Source organism: Spinacia oleracea, chromosome 3 (genome assembly GCF_020520425.1).
Source record: "Spinacia oleracea cultivar Varoflay chromosome 3, BTI_SOV_V1, whole genome shotgun sequence".
Lineage (NCBI taxonomy): Eukaryota > Viridiplantae > Streptophyta > Magnoliopsida > Caryophyllales > Amaranthaceae > Spinacia > Spinacia oleracea.
In genome coordinates, this window is record NC_079489.1 from 127,085,655 (window position 1) to 127,090,601 (window position 4,947).

At 35.0% G+C, this 4,947-nt stretch overlaps 1 long non-coding RNA gene across 1 annotated transcript; it reads left to right on the top strand.

The window, feature by feature from the left end:
* Positions 1 to 542: 542 nt before the first annotated feature.
* LOC130469387 (uncharacterized) lies at positions 543 to 4,735 on the top strand. Its single transcript, XR_008929894.1, has 9 exons — positions 543 to 1,322; positions 1,425 to 1,521; positions 1,858 to 1,939; positions 2,034 to 2,214; positions 2,314 to 2,381; positions 2,660 to 2,948; positions 3,055 to 3,118; positions 3,479 to 3,630; positions 4,479 to 4,735. It is a non-coding gene; the product is annotated as an uncharacterized lncRNA (long non-coding RNA).
* Positions 4,736 to 4,947: the final 212 nt, after the last annotated feature.

The following is a 4,947-nucleotide window of genomic DNA, read 5'->3' on the forward strand; positions in this document are numbered from 1 at the left end:
GAATTGAAACATTTGCTCATTGTTTGTAAATGAGTAAAAATTATAGTTTCGGATTTTAAACATTTGCTCATTTATTAAAAATGAGCAAATAAATAATTACTTATTTGCTTCCATTTTGCTCATTTCTGAATCAACTACTATGCCTACTCATTTGATTCCATTTTGCTCATTTCTAAATCAACTACTATGCTTACTCATTTCCATTTTATTGATCATTTTGATATTTCTTTTAACAGTGTACATGTAAATGGCTGGAAACACTTCAAAACCGAAGTTACCTATAGTTGAAAATTTAACTGCTTCAAAAGCTGCTCAACCGAGGTACTAAACATTTCATGTTATTTATTTATTTATTTCACTGCATTAAGAAATTGATCACTAGATAAGTTGTTAATAAAATCAACACTAGTAGAAAAAACCCCTGTTGTAGCCCCCTTGTTGCAGCGTACATGTATTAATACGCTTCAACAACCAGTCGGTCAACGCGGGTCAAACCCTTTAAAGGGTTGTTGCAGCGTACAATTTAATTGTTCCCTGCGAAAAAGTTTATTGCAGCGTACATTTTAAAAGCCCCCTGCAATAGCTCGTTTTTGTTGCAGCGTACATTTTAAAGCCCCCTGCAATAACCCGGGTAAAAACAAATTTTGCTGCAATATTCGTTGAATAACTAATTCAAAACAAATTAAGCATCTCTCGCGCTCAACTCCCTTCTTCTCCCTTAACTTTCCCTGCGAAGTCCCCTCAAAAAAAAAACCTTTCCCTTCATCGTCAATCTAGCTTCTTCGTCGGTGGTTCTGGCCTCCTCGCTAGTCGCCACCTATTAGCTTGCTCGGCCGGTGGTTCCAAGGAAAAACTTAGCTTGCTCGCGCCGGTGGTTTCAAGAAAGAAAGTTGCTCGCGTCCTATTTTCCGTCAACCTCTTCGCCGCGGCTAGTAATCTTCCCTGTCCCCTCTTTTAAGTTTGCTCAATTCGTTTATCTGATTTTCGTTTTAAGAATTAGGGTTTGTTCAATTCGCTTTTAGGGTTTTGTGCGTTTTTTCAATTCTTTTTTAGGGTTTGTTCAATTCGTTTTTAGGGTTCAATTCGTTTGTTCAATTTGTTTTTAGGGTTTTTTCAATTCGTTGTTCAATTTGTTTTTAGGGTTTGTTCATTGGCCCAAATTGTGTTATTTATTGGACATGTTTAATATTGTGTTATTTCTCTAATTTGTCGGACTGTTATTGTTGATTCTTAACCATCTTTTACAGTTTGAAGATGAATGAGATGCTAAAGATGTTGTGCACGGTCGAAATGGTTATGATTTTGATGGACATCCTTTGCGGGTAGGTATTCTTGGAACCTTGTTTCTACTTCTTGTCTACATGTGCTTCTTTTTCTGTCTGATAACTCTTGCATCATTTACATTGGTGTTTTTATACTTTCAGGTGGAATTCGCTCATGGTGGACGAGAATCATCATCATCAGACCATCGCAGCAGTTACAGTGCTAGTAGTTATAGAGATGGAGCACCTAAGCACAGAGGTTAGTCTTGCTTCTCTGTTGGCATCTTGTTGGTAATTTCACTGCTATATGAAATTCTAGTGTTGGTATTTCTTATAGATTTTGAATACTATGAGCTAATTATTTTTCCCGAAAGTATTGTTTTAACCTTGTCCTTTTTTACCTTGAATTATTGTGTTGTCATCAGTAGTTGTTGTTTTATTAAGATAACCAGTGTTGGTGTGTTCAAAGAAAAACTATTGATTACCTTCTTCAAGGCTGTCTATTGTATTTTCTGAAAGAGTTGCATTATTTTGAAGAACTGTTAGTTTAGATGTGGCTTTGTTTGATGAACTGGAATTTCTTCTTTTTATGTAGGCTGAAAGTTGAAAATCAAACTAAGGATGATCAACCTGCAAAAAGAAACAACACATCTGCCGATTCTTCAAGATTTTTAGATGTATGAATCCACTACTCAGATGGTTAAATATGCGTCACAAGACTTACAACCTCTCATGTATATTTAATGACTTATTTTATTTTATTTTATTCAGTTTGGACCTTCAGTAATGGATGATGAATTCGGGAGTAGTATACATGATACTATCCCTGAGAATCTGAGATAACACCAGGACATTCCAGCAATCCAGTACATGATTTGATTTCTGCAAGCAAAGCTGACGAGGACAACAAGATCAAGGCTTTAGTTGAAAATTCTGGTTTAGACTGGCAGAAGTGAGACTTTATTTCTATTTGTACTATGGTTGTTATTTTATGTCTAGCCATGAGTAAAAATATGTATGTACTAATTGGAATGTTATGTAAACTATGCAGTTCGCATACTTATGGTTTTGGCCAAGGGAGAGGTTTAGGAAGAGGTGGACAGGGTGGCCGGGGATTTGGTATGTCTCTAAATTGCTTTCTATTTCCTAATATAATTAGCTTATTGTTTTAGGGCGTATGTCCGTTTTTTGATGAACTGTTGGATAAATGATAATATAAAGGGAAATCATGGTTCCCATAAACGCTTGTCTGAGGCAAGCTTTAATATACAAGGTGATGTTTAAATGTTTAATGGGTCATTTATTAATTTCTCTTGATCTCTGATCAGGATGTCCATGTATCTGTTCCTACTTTTGAGGAAACTGAATATTGGAATAATTTCATGCTGTACTTGCAGGCCCTAGGGTATCCTATGCCTAACTTTGCACACGTCTCTTTGATTCTTGCACCTGATCGAAGCAAGCTGTCAAAGCGTCATGGTGCAACTTCAGTGGGTCAGGTTTGTGGTGAATAAAATAGTTTTATAATGCTAGCATATTGTCTGGATTGATACAGTCATTAAAATCCCATTCTTGCATGTATCAAACGAGAGATGGGATATCTGCCACAGGCAATGGTAAACTACTTATCACTATTGGGCTGGGGGGATGGTACAGATAATGAATTTTTCACTATTGAACAACTTGGTAAGTTACTCTTGGTCTTTCCCCATATTAGTTTGCTGGACTGCTGCTATAGATGCCTTTTTTCTGTAAACTACTGTTGAGTGATTACATTTTTGTGTGGTTGCAGTTGAAAAGTTCACTATAGAACGTGCAAATAAGAGTGGGGCTATATTTGATTCTACTAAATTTAGGTAAATATTAAGCTAGTTTTCATTTTGTTGGCTATGTGCACTGGATCTTCCATTTTGATCTAATTTCTTCAGTTTCTAGTTTATTTATATAAGTCACATGGACTCTATAGCAGAATAAAGATGTTGTGATGAACTGTTGCATTTAAATTCTAGATTTGTTTAATACTTATTTTTTCTTCGATGTTGCCAAGTATCAGAGATTATATCTTTTCAAAATCAATGTGTGTCTGTGGGACAAAAGATGTACTTGTAGATGATCTTGTGCCAAAAAATACCCCTGTTTTTGGAGGGGGGTTCTGAAAGGCAGATGATCAACAACTAATTTCTTGAACTTGGGTTCAATACTAAAATATATGACAGGTTGACAATCTAAAAGGGGAGATGGGAACAACACAGACATGTGGCACTAGCTGGGCAGTATTTGCAGTTCTGTTGATGATCATTAGCTCAAAGTTGGATGTTTCTGAAGGAGAACTCTTACCATACGATGATGAAACATGTAAATTCTGCAGGTAAGTTACTAGTTTTGCCTTGTCTTAACAATATGCAAAAACTTAGCCACTTAGGCAAAACATGTTAGAATTTACAAATTCCTTCTGCACTTTCATCAGCAATGATCTAGAGGAAATAAATATAGAACATGTATCACTGTATGGTTAGATCGTGTATAGAATATGATGGTACAATTTGATTCTGCAAGTTAATTAAGATCATCTCAGAGCAAAGAAATTAGTCAACAAGCCAAGTCAACCACCTAGTCAACATCCAACAATGTTATGTGGCCTACCAGAAATACTTGTAAAGTCTAGAACGAGCTTGAAATAAGAGTTTTCAGTGAATCTGGTTTTGGAATTTTGATACTTTGGCCCTTCGTTTTTTGTTTCTTGATTTCCATTTTTTGAAAAACCAAAAAACAAAATATGAAAATCACAAAAAGTCAATTTTCGAAATCAACATGATTATTATAAGTTATAACTATTTTTCAGTTCATGATCAAATCATATCATATGGCTTTCAAAACAAAAAAAAAACTGAAAACTAACCGTGATTTGGTTGGCAATAATTTATAACACAAACGTTGTTTTTATTTTTTATTTGTATGGTTGACCTCAAATCATCATAGATATCGGTATCAAAACAGTATCACGTAAAATCTTGTAAGATACAAATTGCATTTTAAGAGATAGTCACGTTACAACATGACTATGAAGGCCGGCTAGATGAGGTAATTAAGTAACTAATTGATTCGTATTATAGACTATTAATACATTGTCATTAGTTGCTTGAATGTTAAAATGTGACATTTCATTTGCATTTAATCGATCTAATATATGCTCCATCAATTTTTTGTTTTTGTAAGGTCTATACTCCGAGGACTGCGCCTTATGCTAGTGAGGAAATTGATGTGGTTCGTGAGCAATGGGCGAAGTTTTTTACCACCAAGTATTTATTATTGACCTGATGGCGCTTGATCGTGTTGGTTTAGATGTTATAGAACAATCTTTTATGTTAAAATGTATGCGTACGTTGAAATTGGAACGTAAATGTATTTAAATGTATCGGTATGTGCACTTTTGGTTTTGGGATATATACAAAACTCCAGTTGTTGTTTTTATATTTGTTATACAGGTTGCGTTATTCTATTATTGTTTTGACAGGTTTCTATATTTGGTGCAAGGCACTCTAGGTATCCCTAAACAAAATTAGAATTTTCCCGCCAAAAGTGCTTTTTTGCAGCGTACATATATGTTGTACGCTGCAACAAGGGAAAAAAAATTCGCAAAAATTCAGACTTGTTGCAGCGTACAAATAAATGTACGCTGCAAAAA